This window comes from Sciurus carolinensis, chromosome 6, assembly GCF_902686445.1.
Source record: "Sciurus carolinensis chromosome 6, mSciCar1.2, whole genome shotgun sequence".
In the NCBI taxonomy this organism is placed as follows: Eukaryota; Metazoa; Chordata; class Mammalia; order Rodentia; family Sciuridae; genus Sciurus; species Sciurus carolinensis.
The window spans coordinates 20,125,989-20,144,142 of NC_062218.1; positions in this window are offsets into that span (position 1 = coordinate 20,125,989).

Here is an 18,154-nt window from a genome sequence, read left to right on the forward strand (position 1 = left end):
TAGGTGGTTTCCATTTATTATTTTTTATGTATAGTGCTAAAAAAAACATGAGAGTGTAGATGTTTCAGAAACATTCTGATTTCATTTCCCATTGGACACACACACACACACACACACACACACACACACAGGAATGGGAAATATTTTTAAAGTTTTAATCTTTTGAGGAAGCACTATACTGGTTTCCATAATGTGTAGATTAATTTCATTCCCACCAACAGTGAGCAAGATATCTCTTATCCGAACATCGTCAGGGGCATTTGACATATTTGGTGATGGTGATAACTTGTGGCTTTGATTTGTATTTTGCTGATGATTAATGTTGTTAAGCATTTTTTCAAACATTTGTTAGATATTTGTATGCTTCTTTTGAGAAACACTCATTTGTTTCCTTTGTCCATTTTTATATTAGGTTATTTGTGTTTTTGCTGTTGAGTTTATGGAATTCCTTATACATTTACATGTCAAACCCCTGGCAGAGATATAGTTTGCAGTATTTCCTCTGATTTTGTGAATTGTCTTCTTACTTCATTGATTGCTTTATTTTTGGTGCATAAGCTTTCTAATTTGATATAATCTCTTTCGTCTCTTTTTGTTTTTGTTTCCTATGTATTTGGGGTCTTAACTGCCACCACCCCCACAAAATTTTGTCCATTCCAATGTCCTGAAGTGTTTCTGTTGTATTTTCATTTATTAGTTTTATAGTTTCAGATCCTTCATTTATGTGTTTAATCAGTTTTGAAATTTGTAACTGGCAAGACGTAGGGGTCTAGTTTCACTTTGACATGTGATGTCCAATTTTCCCAGCACTGCTTATTGAAAGGACTGCCCCTTCTCCAATGTGCGCCCTTAGATCCTTTGTAAAACCTCATTGTCTGTTATGATTTTGATATTAGGTGTCCCCCAAAAGCTCACATGTGATATAATACAAGAAAACTTAAAGGTAAAATAATTGGATTATGAGAACTGCTGTTCCACATATCTCTTTTACATTCTGTTTTGCTTACAACAGTTTTGTAGTGTATTTTGAGGTTTGGTAGTGTAATTCCTCTTGCTTTGTTATTTTTTTCTCAATATATATATTGAGAATATATATATATTTTTTTCATATATATATGTGTGTGACTATATATGACTACAGTCACATATATATATATATATACAGTCATGTATATATGGTTTTATTGTTGTTCCATATAAAATTTAGTGTAATACCATTTTGGACAAGATGTGGGTTTATTGTAAATGTATATTCCAACTTCTAGAGCAACTAATTACAAATTTTAAAAAGAGAAATATAACTGTTATACTAAAAATTGAGAGAACATAAAATAATATAGGTACTTGAAAAGACAAAGGAAAAAGTGTGGATGACAAAAGTAGGAACAAAGAACAAGGATAACAGAAAACAATATCATGTGTGGTAGATATCAATCCAACTATATCACTAATAACTTTAAATGTCAATTTTCTGAATACACCAAATAGAGATATTCATAGTGAATTAAGTACCAAGACCTAACTACATTTTGTGTAAAAGAAAGCCACATTACATATAAAGTAACACAGATTAAATGTAAAAGGATGGAAAAAGATATATCATTCTAATACTAGTCAAAAGAAATTTGAAGGAACTATATTGAGATAAATCAGACTGCTGAGAAGGAAAATGTATCAGGGATAAAGGGACATTACATACCAATGAAGGAGCCAATATCTAATAGAAATAAAAATCCCTAATTTGTATGAACAGTGAAGAAGAGTATAAAAATTCATGCTTAAAAATATAGAACTACAAGGAAAAATAAATTAGTCTAGTATTATAGTTCAATACGTTAGCACTCCTGTCTCAGAAAAAAAAACATTTAAGCATGTGGAAAATCAGGAATGGTATTTCCAAAATCACAGCACTATAAATCAACTGAATATAATTTACCAACTATAGACTATTTTATCCAATGACATGATTACTCATTTCACTCAAATCCATATGGTCCACTTAGAAAGGTAGATGATTTCCTTACCACCAAACACTCTAACATATTTAAAGGAATGGATATAATAATTTATTCTCTCAGATTGCAATGGAATGAAAGTAAAAAATCAACAATAGAAAGATAACACCTGGAAAATTAGAAAGTATTGGGTATTAGAAAGTACTTTCAAACAACACATGGTTAGAAGATGAAATCTCAAGATATTATTTTTTAAAATTTTTAAATAAATAAGAATAAAAATATAATTTATCAAAATCTATGGTATATAGTGGAAACAATGTGGAGAGTGGAATTAATACCATTGAATGCATATGTTGAAAAGACAAAGATTTAAAATCAGTCTCCAAATCTTCCATGACAGGGACTAGAAAAAAATAGACTAAGTTAAATCAAAAGAAAGCAGGAAGAAAAGAAATAATAGAAATTAAAGTAGAAATCAACAGAATTGAGAGTAGGAAATTAATGGAAACAATAAAGAAAATTAAACTCTTCTTAAAAGAGATAAAATCTATAAACCTATAGGCAGACTAAATAATATTTAAATTAAAAAGGAGACAATCTACATCTATTAAAAATGTTAGTGGACATCACTACAGATCCCATGGATATTGGAAAAATGATAAACAAATATTGTGAATAAGTTTATGCCTACAAATTTAATAACTTCAATAAAAATGGACCATTTCTTTAAAAAGCATGATCTCCTGAAACTCAAAAAATAAAAAATAAACTTTTTTTAGGGCTATATTTATTAAATAAATTGAATCAATAATTAAAAATCTTCCAAAGCACAATGGTGAACCCAGACAAATCCACTAGCCAAATTTGCTCTAAGACTTTGGGGAAACATTGACAGTTCTATGTTGGTAAAATAGGAGTACTGTAAGGCAAGAAAGGGAGCAAAGGCAATACAATGGACCAGAAATAGATTTTTCAACAAAAATTTCTCGAAGAACTAGACATGCAAAACAAATGAATGCAGAATCTTCCTGTCTTCATAAAAAACAACTCAAAGTCAACTAAAATATAAAGCACAACCTGTGAAATAGTCACAAGATAGCAGAAGAGAAAGCATAGATAATTTTTGGTATAACAATGATATTTTAGATATAACACCAAAGACATAACCTATGAAGAAATAACTGATAAGTTGGACTTCATTAAAGTTAAAAATTCTACTCTATAAAATGCAATATCAAGAGAAAAAAGAAGGTAGGTCATAGACTTGGAGAAAATATTTGCAACATTTGCATTTGATAAAGAACTGTTTTCAGAAATATGAAAGAATTTTAAAACTCAACAATTAAAAAATGAGCAATCCAAATTGAAAAATAGATGAAGAAATGAATAGATACCTCAACAAAGAAGATAAACATATGGGGAGTAAGCATATGAAAAGATATTCAACATCATATGTCATTAGAGAATTTCAAATTCAAACGACAGTGAAATGCTACTACATGCACCTGTTAGAATGGTCAAAATAGAACACCAAATGCTGGTGAGGACATGGAGAAACAAGAACACTCATTCATTATTGGTGGGAATTTAAAATGTTACAGTCTCTTTGAAAGACAGTTTGGCAGTTTGTACAAAACTGAACATACTCTTACCATACTATTCAGCATTTGAACTTTTTGGCATTTACCTAAAGGAATTGAAACCTTATAAAAAAACTGAACACTTAAATCCACACCAAAACTTGCACATGAATGTTAATAGCAAATTTATTCATAACTGACAAAATTTGGAAGTTGCCTGAGGTTTTCAACAGAATAATAGATGAATATAGGTAAAGAAAATGTGGTACATCAAAACAATGGAAGTCCTAAAAAGAAATGAGATTTCAAGACTTGGAAAGACATGGAAGACATGAAAAGCACATTACTGAGTATAATAAGTCAATTTGGGAAGGTTACACGATTCTAACTCTATGACATTCTGGAAAAGGCAAAACTGTGGAGTTGCTAAAAAGATTAGTGGTTGCCAGAGTTTAGGAAGGAGGGAAAGATGAACAACAGAAGTCTTTCATGACAGTGAATCTATCCTGTATCATAATGTAATGGTGAACATACGTCATTGTACATTTATCAAAACCTATTGTAAGTACACATGAAGAATGAACACTGATGCTAAGTATGGTGATCAAATGATAATGATGCGTCAGTTTAAGTTCATTGATTATAACAAAAGTGTCACTCTGGTGCAAAATTTTAATAGTGGAGGAGGTTGTAAATGTGTCGGGACAGTTAACAAATTTTTCTGTGAGCCTAAGATGGTCAAGATTTAAAGTTTATTAACTTCAAACAGCTAGGAGAGATATTTTTAAATTTAATCTCTTTTTGTATTTTTAGATTCATACATGAAAATGGAATTAATAGGATTAAGCTGCTTCCTTAGAAACATGTCGATTTGTATGACTTCTCATGTTTTATTTTATCTTTACTCCAATCTCCAATATTCAACCTTCTTACATAGCCATTATAATATGCAATGTATATTTTCATAAATGTTTCCATGAAAAATGTTTTAGCGTGTGCGTATATAAATTCACATAACAATTATTTAGCTGCACACTGTTTTCTTTCTTACATATAAATTCTTTCATTTGACAAAACAAAACTGTAAATAAATATTAATCAATTCCTTAGGTTTTTCATTAGCAAACAATAGCTTCTATTTTTTTTAATGGTATGTCTTGGAGTACAATATTATTAGCTTAAGTTATCTTCCATTCTCTTCAATTGCCAATTAAAACAAGTTTTCAATAGTGGGCTTGTGTTACAATTAAACTTTTTTGTTTTACTATTCTGTTTTACAATTGGATACCATATGTGAAGGAGCATATTCAATTTTGCAAAACCTGTTTGCTTACAATTCAAGCCAAATGCAATTCTCACTAATTGCTTCAAAGCACATAAGAAGACTTTAAAATGTTGGTCCCAATATATGTTTAATGTGAAAAGTTAAAATGAAATTTTAATACAAAATGTGTCTGTATTTTAATGCAGGAACAATTATCTCTTGATATTTGAAAGAACCAAACATAATTAACCCGAACATACAGTCTCAGGTTTGAGGAAGAGAATCATAAAAAAAAAAGTTAGTATTAGAAACAGTAAATCAAAGCTAATGAAGCAACATTAGCACTTTTATGTTGTAGGTTCTAATTAGAAAGTCTGTTAATGAAATTGGGGCATTTACTTAATTGCTGTGAACAATTATTTTCAAATTAAACTTGGCAATTAAATAGCATGATTAAGCCCAGAGTAGTGGATTTAGGTAGCGGTATGTTAACTCTTTTGCATGTTGTATTATGTATGGCACTTTAAATACTGAGTATCTACTGATTAACAAACATAAATGACATGTAGCACTTCCTGGGTTTGGTGATTTATGCAAAGAAGTTTCTATCACTTTAAATACTTGCCTTACACAGTAGCTTTTAACTACTGGAACCCAAATCAAAAACCTGCCCCACTTAACTGAAATAGATTTTGTTCCTTCCCATAAATGTCAAGCTTCCTGAAATATACTTGTACATTTATAAGCTCATTGGCTCCTTTTTCATTTAGCACTCTAACTCCTGTTCAGTCTTCAATGCCATCATAAGCAAAAGTCGTTGTCTTAAAATAAAGGTTTCAAATTTACTCAACATTAGTAAATGATTTGATTCTGAGTTATAACTTTTGCAAAAGCCACAACTGCCACTTCTACTTTCCAGGTAAAACTGAGGTTCAAAAAGTTTTTAAAAACTCTTCTCAATGTCACATCCTTTCTAAATGGAATGGTGGGAATTTAAACCTAAGTACAATTACAGGAACAATGCGTCGTCTGTAAAATATGGCTTCCCTTTTCATCTCCACTAATACCTTGAAATGTGAGTAATCACAACAATCTTCATCCTGTAGGATTTCTCACTTTCTCAGAGTATCAATCACACTCTTAAAATTCACTTGGCTTTCTAATTATTATTTTCCTGTTTCTGTTGTATTTTTTCCAGGTCAGTTCCATTTCTTTTATAAATTTCTTACTCATTCTACCATTTTGAGCGTGAAAATCCCTTCTTAAGTTAATGGTTTCATTAAATGATTTCCATGTTTTTTGCTTTATTAGTTGAAACTAATTAGAAAAGTGAACAATTTTTTTTTTCCTACTTAAGCACCTTTTATGGTTTGGATGTGAGATGTCCCCCAAAAACTCACTGTGTTAGGCAATGCAAGAACCTTCAGAGAAGAAATGATTGAGTTACAAGAGCTTTAACCCAATCAGTGGATTAATTGAATAGTAACTGAAGGCAGGTGGGGTGCGGCTGGAGGGGGTGAGGCATTGGGGGCATGGCTTTGTAGTATATATTTTGTATCTGACAAGTGGAGTCTTTCTCTCTGCTTCCCAATCGTTTTGTGAGCTGCTTCCCTCTGCCACACTCTTCCACCATGATGTTCTGCCTCATCTGGAGCCCTGAGGAATGGAGCGGGCCTTCTATGGACTAAGTCCTCTGAAACTGTGAGCCCTCAAATAAACTTTTCCTGTTCTAGGATTATTCTGGTCAGGTTTCCCAGTCACAGCAAAGAAAATGCTGACTAAAACAGTGCTCACAGACAATCACATCAAAACTGTCAGCATTTATCACTATCTTTTGGTTTCAGTGCTCCTCTGCATCTACTTTTGGTAGGGAGCTCCCCTTATCTCGTCCTTAGTCTGGTGCCTTCCCTTCAAACCTGTTCATTTTCACCTTCTGTTCTGCTACTCCTTTATAAACCCTGAACTTTTTTTTTTTTTTTGGTTGGTGGTGCTGGGGATTGAACCCAGGGACTTGTGCATGTGAGGCAAGCATTCTATTAACTGAGCCATATATATCCCCAGGCCTAAACCCTGATCTCTTAACACACTGATTTCCTTGTTGCTGTTGAACAGGACATACTAGTATTTCTTAAGCATTCTATGATTTATGCTATTTCATTGGTAAGAGTGACCTCCCATTCTTTTCAGTCTAACAAACTTCTGAATTTCTATCCTAGTCTTTTCAGGCTTCTATAACAAGGTAATTTATACTTAGCAATTTATAAACAATATAAATTTATTTCTCACGGTTCAGGTGTCTGGGAGGTCAAGATAACACTAACCGATTCAGCACCCAGTTAGGTCCTAGTGTCTTCTTTGAATCCTTAAATGGCTGAAATGGAGAGGCTTTCTCAAGCCTCATTTATAAGAGCCTTCATCCCAGTCATGAGGTTGAAGTATTATGATGCAATCATTTTAAAAATGGCAAACTCATAATACTATCACAATAGGCATTAGGTTCCAACCTATGAATTTGAGAGGAACATCAATATTCAGACTATAGCTACATCTTCCAGTACTTAATATTTTTTGTTTGGAATTTGAAAGCCAGAATAGTACATGCATATGTGTGATACAGAAGATTTTGACAGAATTCTATAAGTTTTGTTAAAGTTTCTTTAATTATTTAGCATACTTTAAATGAGAAATGTATGAAATATCTACACAGTTGTAATTTATTTATCAACATTTGTCATCCTTTACTTATTGAAAAACAAAGGTTTAAAACTTGTGGTTCAATTTCTGAATATTGAAGTAGTAGAAATGAAAGTGTAGTTCCAGATACTTTTGTTTTTCTTGGGAATTTTGACTAATTCTAAATTAAATTTAAATAAAGTCGAGCATCATCTCATCAATTTACATTCTGAAAGCAGGCAATAAAAGTTCATAATTTCATTTTCCTTAAAGGCATATGTAGAATGTTCTTTTAGAGTGCATCAAATTGATAAGGATGTTTGTATTCTAAAATTAAAACACTTTTACAATGTGGATATAATTTGAATTAAAATACATGTTTGGAATTTTGAGAAGTGGAAAAATTTATAGGAAAGAACAATGACCATTGTAGCTATTGTTGAGTGTATTCTGTTTGTATGTACTCATCAATTAGCCTCTTGCAATGGTATAAATCACTGATCAGGACCATCATTGTGAAATGGTGGAACAATCTGACCTCCTTCTTCTCTTTATAAACAGTGCCTTTGGAACACAGCCTTACTCATTTGCATATATATTATTTAGAGTTATTTTTGACTATAGTGAACAAGTTGAGTAATTGCTGTAGAACTGGATGACATGCAAATATATGGATTCACTATGTGGCCCTTGTACCAAAAAAAAGTTTGCTTACCTATATGCTAGAAGAGTAAAAGATATGTAAGTTTTGATTAATGACAATATACATTTTTTTTTCTTTTGGGAAAATGTCAAAGTCATTCACTTATTTTTAAGGATTGATTTATATGGCAAATTTTATAATCCTATAGGTAAACAGTGGGGATCAACCTGTTTTTTTTAAATTTCCAAACCTTTTTCCTTCCTGTTTTGTCCATCTATGAGTTTATTTCAGTGAATTACTTTCAATGAATGTCCCACCATGATATTTATCAAAATTTTTAACTATCTGCTCCAAATGTACCTCTATTTCCCCATTAAAATGAATCTAGGCTCTTTAAATATAGGAACTTTATTGACTGGCATGATTTTAAACTTTGTCAATAAAGGGAACCAGAGGAACTGTGAAGGAAGGATGGGCATTAGGTTTTCAGGGTGCTTCTCTCTGCAGATTCCTGCAGTGCATAGTTTTTCTGCAATTCAGTTCCATCAGTAAATAGCTTTTTCAGAATCTGGTCCTTACTGTGCAGAGTAGCCAATAGCTTAGCTTGACCAAACCTCAAGCAGTTTTCCTAAGTGCCAAGATATGGCACTTTCCTGTGAATGGCTTGCTCAGAGCAAGAGAGCAAATTTCCAGCAGGTTACACTGTGACAAAACCTCTTATTCATCTGCCCTTCAGTGAGCCAAGGCCATGCGGTTTCCACTGAGCTCAGCATATGAGTTTGGGGATTGTGCACAAGAGGATCTTCCAAGGACGCTTAGCTTAGGTGTAATGTTGTAATGATCAACCCTCTCATGTCTAATTCTTCAGAGTTCTCTTTTACCTTTCTAACAAATTCCTTGTGAACATCAATCACCTGGTACAGTTAATATTTACATATGCTAAAATTTCCCTGTTCAAAACATTCTTCCCTCTTCTGTTAGGTTCCTAAATTATGCATCTACAAACACCTAAAACTCGTTCACAAGTTTGAAATTACACTCATAATCTAACCCCCTGAAAGTTGGAATTGCTCTCCTATTTTCTGTATTGCTAGCCATCCAAGAAAAAAGCAGAATTGTTGTTCCTCTTAATTAAGCCACAACATCAAATAATACATGGATGTTTATGTGTTCACAGATGTGAACATGTGAACACACACACACAAAAAAAACCCATGACCCAATCTTCATCTTTTCTCAATTTCAGAATTTCTCTCAATTTCAAAATAATTCTCTATCCCAATACATGTCACATAAACTTCAAATTCTTCATCATTTCTCTCAGTGACCACTGCCTTTTGTCACCTTCCTTGTGAATCACTTGTCACAAATTTTGCCTCTTTATTTATTTTTTGTAGTCAAACTATTTTAGAAAAACGGAACCTAATTGGCCTTCTTCTTGACTACAATTTGATAGTGAGAAATTTTTACACTGAGAAGATTGGCATGAAATTGAATTCTTGGTCTTTCAAATTTAACTGGATCCCTAACTATGCAATTCTAATCTCATACTCATCCCCCCAAAATTTTAAATACTTTCTCCACACTTTTAAAATCTACAACATTTTTCTTTGTCATCATCTCCTACCAGACATAGAAAATATGACTGGACAGTATATCAATTAAGGGCAATATGTCACTATTTCTCAAAAATCGTGAGCTCTGTACAGATTTCCTGATATATCTCCATCTTATATTTTGTATTATCAATATTAGAGATGAAGTATGTTTTTTATAACATTCTCATACAAAATTTTAGTTTTATAAGTTTTAGTTTTATAATAAGATTTATTGCCCTTTCAATGTCTTTCTTTGTACCTATTCCTTCTGTCAGAATTTGTATAGTCTTGTCTTTATTTTTAAAAAAACTAACCACCATGATCACCACTAAAATTCCAATCCTCTTTATGTCTTTCATCCTCATTAATAATCCTTTCTAAAAAACACTGCCAACATTTACTTGTTCATCAACTATGGAGTCCATGGTTCATTTTTCCCTCACATTTGGGCAAATACTATAAATATTTTATACTAAGTTGTTTGAATCTGTTTAATTCTCTTATCACCCCACCAGTATGAAAGTCTACTTTCCATCTTAATTTTGCCTAAACTTTTATAATAATTTCTATTCAATCTTATCTACCAGATTGGTTTTTGAATGTTCATTTAGATCTACATGTTCATGTAGATCATAGTCTACATTTTTTCATTAAGGTTACATGGAAAAAAGAGTAAACTCCTCAAATATTTCTACTGGAAGCTTTGAAATACCTGTCTCTTCCATCTCACTCTGTTTTTATTAAAGTATTTTACTGGTTTGTATTCAAATCTCCACATCCTACTTTTTCCGAATCTAAGATTTTTCTCTCAATTTTGAGTTCTTGAAAAGGTCTTTCATTGGGTAAACATTTTTCAAAGGTGGTAATTACATTTGTTTAAATTTCTTTTTAATAACTAAATGTGTTCTGCACATATTTCCACTTTAAAATATAATGGTATGAAAGCTATCTTTACTAACTGAGTCATAAGGGTTTATTGACTTCAGATAAATTTGTCAGTGACTCAACCAATAATTCATCTGACAGTTACTTTAACTGTCTTGACTATACTGTTTTTATTTCTTATTTAAAGAATGTTTTTAATTTGTTTCCAAATTGAACTCTTGGTTGAAGATAGAAAGTATGAGCAATGATTTTGTTGAATTACAAGCTAAAACTAGATCTTCAAACAGGCAAGATGACTTTGGTTGCACCTATGTTTCACTCATACTGAAACTCACATCAAAATGAATATCACATCAAAATGTTCCAACATTTAAAACAAGTTTCAATGCTAAATAAAGAAAACACAACAGTGATTATTTGTAAAATTGCTTTTTTATATTTCTTGAGCATAAAACATGTACAACCATGAAATATTAATGTGATATTTTGATTTCAAGTAGCAATCTAACATCCTCTCAATCTCATAAGTTAGAAAAGCAAAATACAAACATTAAGATAAAAAATCCATTTATGTTAGCCCGAAAATTCAAGAAACCCAAGCAACTGTTAAAGTATTTTATGTATATTAGATGAATATAATTGCATTTCAATGTACATTTTAGTGAATGTTCAGTTCTTTGCCCCTCCAAAATAATTCACATACAACATAATATTCATTCATCTCTTATTTTTACATTTTCCTTAGGTAATTATTTAAAGTCAACAGTATGCTTTGCTTTTGTTCAAGTGCCTAAAATCGCCTATGGAAAATATCTATAAATGGGTTATTTTAGATTGTTATAAAAGATTTTATTAAAACATTCAAAATACAAGCCTAATATAAAAATTCTGTCATAATTTGTAATGTATCACCTACAAATGACGAGAATTCTTAAATTCCTAGGAGAATTAATATATTTAAACTGTAATATTAAAGAAGTCCTCCAGTCAAAATAAGAAATACTGTGTAACTCCAAAGAACGATGTTTTCTCATACCTTAAGGCTCTCAGTGATTATATTCCTTTTGCTTTGAAAACTCTCTCCTCTATCCTGCTTTTAGAATTTACCCACATGATTTCTACTTATTTAGTCAAAGAGCACATATCACCCCCTTCAAGCTTTCCTTGGTTCACTCATCTTGTTAGGTCAGTGTGTATTTGCCCTTAAGCACCTTAAACTCACATTTAAAATATGCAGGGATCTAGCTGTAACCCATATGATTTTCTGGAAGAACGTAGGCACCAAGAGTTCAAAAAACTTACCCTGCTGTAACTTACCCACTTGCTATCATTTTCTGTTTGCATGAATATATAAATAGCCTCCTAATTTGTTTTCTTCTTTTCCAGTTTGTCTTCCATATATTCTTTCTCTAGTGGCTATTAAAATTACCTACCCAAAATGCTAACTGTTCAGTCAATGCATTCAACTCACATACAGTGCGATTAAACTGGGCATTTAATTATAGATTCTTAATTCATACTGGCAAGAATTCTGAATCTATGGACAAGGGTATATGGCCTGTGCTGTCTTCTGACAACCCAGAAAAACTAAACAATAAAATCTATCTTTCCTGGATGATGCTAAATGCCCTTAATTTCTTACCTGATTTTCATGTGTCACTACACAATTTTTGGAGTTTTTCAAAAACCCATGAATATACATGTTAAGTTTTTCCATTTTTTCTTTTGTTTTAAGAACACATATTTTATTTCCAAATTAAGAGAAAATGTAAGCAAAGTGTGCCAACAGTTTCAAATTCATTCACACATTAGAAAGTTTCCAATATAGAAAGATCATAGAGAGTGCACTATGCAGATATTGTGTTTTTATAAAAGTTTAGTATATGCCTGCAATACCAAATAGTATCACCTTTTTGACTTGCAGTTTACCTTGTTACATAAAATTAGAATGAATTTTATTTTCCAGAATGAATGTCTCATATGATCGGCTATTTTTGAAAATTCTTTTGTACCACAACTTTATGTAAACTTCATTTGCTTTCATGGATCTGTCCCCAATAAAATAAGTATCCCATTAATTCAAGAACTGGGTTTTATTCATTTATATGTAAAGCAAATATTCTAACAGTTATTATTTGAAGGTGTTCTCTGAGTCTTTGTTTATTCATTTGTAAACTGAAGAAAACAGAAAATCAGGGTACCTAATATTAATCATCCATTGATTGATTATCATGCATATAAGTCAGTGATGAAGACTTTTTTGATCCAGAGTGTTCTATAAGTGCACGTGATCCTCCTTGTAATATTACTTTGGGTGCTGATTATAAGATCTCAAGTCAGATGTCTCAGGATTAGGGCTGCTAATGTAGTGTAGAATGCTTGCCTAGGCATATCCGAGGTCCTGAGTTCTATTCCCAGCATCACAAAACAATAAAAAAAAAATAAAAATTTAAATAATACTTCAGACTAAAATTCCTCAGATTTTGGTCATACCACCTTATAAATTTGACTTTACCGTGTCCTGCTTATTGTGCTCATTTTTCAAATAAAGATAAAAATAACAACATCTATCTTGTAGGGATGTGATGTAGATTAAATTTGTAATACATTTAAATCAGTCCTTGACAAATAATAAATTTTGTCATTACAAAATATTCATCATGTGAAAAGTTATATTCTCTTGAAGAAAGTTAGTGCATTTCTACTAGAAGGAAAGACAGTGATTTTAAAGAGGTAATTTTAAAGGCAATTGTCTATGTGTTTTTCCTTTCTGAATAAAACATGGTTGCCTTTGTTTGCACTATTTGCCTTTATTCCAGTCTGTCTTTTAAGGATTTTGTATCAAAAATGCCCTTTTTTTTGCATCATAGAGGTAGCGTCCAACAGAGGACAATTAGCAGGTCTAATTACTGTCAAGCATGGAAAACGTTTTGTTTGCCTCTACATCAGAAAGATTCATGATCCATTATGCAAAAAGGGGAAGTCCTAGCTGGGCACAGTGGCCCACACTTCTATCCAGCTTCTTGGGAGAGTGAGATATGAGGATCACAAGTTTGATGCCAGTTTGGACAATTTAGAAAGACCCAGTCTCTAAATAACATAAATATGGCTGGGAGCTCAGTAGCAGAGCATTTGCCTAGAATATATAAGACCTTGAGTTCAAAAGCTAATGCCGCAAAAAAAATAAATGGATTTCTTCCTTCTGGAGTTCCTCACCTATAATGAAACTCATAGTTCTGGAACCTGGAGAATAGGCATAAGAGATAATTTTCTGACTATTGCTATTTTCTGGATGTAATAAATAATCCATTGTCTGTAACCCAAAAGTTTCATGCCTTCTGCCATGAACAAGCCAACATGCTAACTTTCAAGTAGGTAAAGTCTCGTATTTTTCAAAGTTTGGGGGAATTTTGACAAAATAGTCAATAAAAGGATACACTTCCAAAAGAGGAAGATGAGTCTTAGGATGAATTAATAGGACATGAGGAAAGAAAACAGTAAGTTAGTAAATATTAAATACATGATGTAGAGTAAATGTGTCCACCAAATTGTATGGTTTACTAGTACACATGAGTGGTATTACCCTCTTACCTGTTAATGAGGAATAACTTTGGAGGTCATTCTAATAATTTGGAATTATTTTTATAGACCATATCAAAGAAGTAGGTTTAAATAGTTGTAGGAATAGCTCCTGCTTATTCCAGGGAAACTGGCATACTCTGGAATATGGAAACTGGTTGCCAATGTGGTAAATAGTGCAGGTTTACAGTACCAAAATAGACAATTAGTAAGGTTTTTTTCCTGAGGGACAGAAGTTTCCACACTCTTGCAGTCAACAGTAAGATATATGACTATTAAATGCATGTAATAAGGGAAATGTATGTTTTTGGTGAAAAAACTAGGAAATTTATTTATTGTTTTAAACAATATGGTTGGTTAAATGGGGAGATTATGGTGCAGGACATGTGATTCTTGTTAAGGAGGAATGGGAACAACTGGGTTGTATTTAGGCTTAGCTCCTGTTTCACTCTCATGACAAACTTAGACCACGATGGTTCCCCTATTTATAAAAGGTATTAAAAACCAGATATATTGGGTTCTGGCCACTGTAATAGAGATTTGGTTATATAGGCATGATTTCCCTGAAACAACAAAAAAAAACTTCTGCAGCAAGTCATTAAATGAAGCTGATTTGTATTAGGCCCTTACTATTCTACATTAGGTTTATAATTATGATGGAGGTAAACCACAGCAGAATGAGAAAGATTAAAAAGCCTGAGTGGGTTGGGGAAGGAGGTAACTGTACACTACTAGTGAAAAATTATCTGCAGATCAGTTCAGGCTATCAGAAGATGCCACACATAGAGAGGCTTAACCAAAATTAATTTATTCTTTTATGGTTCTGGAGATAATGTACTCCATATCAAAGTACCAGAAGATATGACTCCTGGTGAAGATTCTCTTGCAAGCTTGGAGATGGCCTCCTTCTCACTCATGTAGAATTTCCTTGGTGCTTGTAAATGGAGATATAGAACAAACCCTAGACTTTTCATTTTTTTTTTTTTTTTAGTGTTGTAGCAGCTTTATTTGACTTCTCATTTTTAAAGAATGCAAATCCCATTAGATTGAGGCTCTGTCCTATCACATTATTTGGACTTAATTTGTTCCTTAGGCTTCCCATCTCTAAATGTAGTCATATTAAGGATTACAAATTCAACATATAAGTTTTGGGGGTATACAAATATTCAGTCAATAATACTGACTAAAGGAATCCTGGGTAAGTTCTTGTGATCAGCCCAATATCTTGGAAAAATATTGTAGCTTTTAAATTGAAGTGAGTTAAAAATGTTAGAGATGTTATCATGAACATGGGACAGAAGATATCCTTCTTTAAAAATTTATAGCTGTACCAGACCAGCCAAAGGTAGCCAAAACTTCAATTGAGGACTGGCAGTTGCTAGTAGAAGTAAAACTAAATGCATTTGCTTAATGGTACAAAATTATTTATCTCTTACCCACTTCCATCCTTCTTAGCATGAGAAATGTTGCCACAAGAATAAATATAATCAAGGATGGGCTCAAGGTCCCCCTGTCCATAAGTTATTAAAAGTCATATAATTACTCTGCATATTTTGAGGAACTTCAAGGAGGCACAAAACACAAAATTTTATTGCTATATTAGATATAGACCCACAAGTAACCATATTTGATTCCTTGCTGGGTATGAAGATGACCCAAATCAACAGATGAAGAATGGAGAAATTTCACAGTGGGGAACTAATATAGTCTTGTAAGTGTGATCCTTTTTTAAAAAATTAGTGTACTGTTGTGACATTCATTGCTGATTTATGATATAAAACCATATATAATCCAGAAGAGGTTAGATCAGTAAGGAAGAAACTTATGTAAATATATTATTTTGAGAATGTGTATTTGAAATGCTTCCTGAATATCATTGCTATTTTCTCTCTGTCAGTAGATCGGAATTAATTCTATTACTCTGAATCCCACTACTTTTGTTTATCCAAGTTGCTTTCCTTAAGGATACCTGATTAATTTAAATGAATATGGTGGACATTTTCTTTATAACAGATTCATTCAATTAAAGATGTTTGTTTTAAATTTGTGCTTGACTACTTCAAGTGATCAAAAATACTACTTTGTCCCTTGAAGACCTTAGGTCATCCTAAACTCACTGACCAGTGTCATTATGAATGAAACAGATTGTCCCAGATTATACTTGACTTTGAGAGGTATAGTCTCTGCAATAACTAATTTCATCCTGCTCTACCTGAATTAAATTAACTGTCCTTTCCCACAGCTTATGGAGGAATTCCCCTGGTTTGGTAAGGTAGACACTCATGGTTTTTGGTATGTATTCAATTGGTCACAAGTCCTAAATTAGACATAATTAGGTTAAAACTACAGATTGACTTACTCTTGTTTTCGGGAATGTTACTGGTAGTAAATTTAATTAAAGACCTTATGTGACAAGTTGAATGAGTTTGATTCCAAACTCTATAAAATCAATCATATACACTAATGTAATTGTGGGAAAATTCACTAGAAAATTTACTAGAAACCATGCAAAAACAAGAGGTGGATATTGATAAGCAATGATTCTCCATGGGCCTCTTATGCTTCTGCACACTTGCAAGTCAAGGCAATAACTTATTGTGCACAGTACTTTCTTTTCAATGATGGGCATAAAGAAAGATGCCTTGGTAAATAAAAGTAGTGTCTCCTTACAGATAAATGGCAGACTTGCTCATTGTCCAGTATGATAAAGATAACATCTCCTTTTGGTGCAAACATTAGGTAAACTTTGTGTCTGACATAAGATAATCTGTTTCCTTAAAAGAAGGATTTTCACTTGTAACACAATGCAGTGATTTTGTGGACATCACATATTTCTCTTTGTTTCAACCTATGACAAATCAGCCACAGAAAACCAGTTAAAATTCTTATATTCTGGTAGTGGTATTTCTGCAAGTAATATAATATCTTTAATCTCTTGATTCATGATACTTTGGTCTTGTGCCAGTTCACAAATAATTGATTAAGAATAGCAGGCTAACTGTTAAAAAGGAACAAATCTATCACCCATGACCATTTTTGGAACTAAAAGATTTGAAGTGAGACTCTTCTCTTGTTAAAATTGTGACAATGGCTATCAACACAAAATTTCAATATAAATTGCTTAAATTCCAATCGAGGTATGAATTTTTTAATGTGGATGAAATTTTACTTCCTTTTTTGAATTTAGTTTTGAAGGAGGAAGGACTCTAAGGTTCATATGATTTCTGTCACTTGATATATGCATAATGTTTATTACCTCATTGAACATGGAAGAGATCTATAATGGGTCTTTTTATTTTTTCCTATTTTTTAAATCATTTTAATTTAATAATAAATTCAAACAAACACACATGTGGGAGGGAAGTAGGTAGCAGGCTAAATCAAGCTATTTAATATATGCATTATCTCACATACTTGTCATATTTTGTGATGGAAAGACTTAAAATCTACCCTCAGCATTTTTTGAGTGTAAAATAAATTATTATTAATGGTAGTTACCATGTGGTAAAATATCTTGATTTTATTTCTCCTGTGAAAGTGAATTTTGTTGTTATTGTTAAGAGTTTCTTAAACTTTTGCAATCCCCTTCTTGTTGTTACCATCATTTTACACTTTTTGAGTTCATCTATTGTATCTTCCATATATAAGTAAGATCATATAATGTTTTCTTCTGGGTCCGGCTTATTTCCTTAACATAATGTTTTCCAGATTCATCCATGTTGTTATGAATGATAAATTTCCCTCTTTTTTATCCATTGTGTATATGATTTGTTTTTATCTGTCCATGGAAACTTATATCATATCTTGACTACTATAAGTAATATGTAAACAATCATGGAAGTGCAAATATCTCATCAAAATACTCCTTAATTTCCTTTGGAATATATAGACAGTTTGGGGATTTTTGGATTGTTTTCCATAATGGTAGCTTTGATTTGCAATACCACCTATAGTACACAAGGGTTTTCATGTCA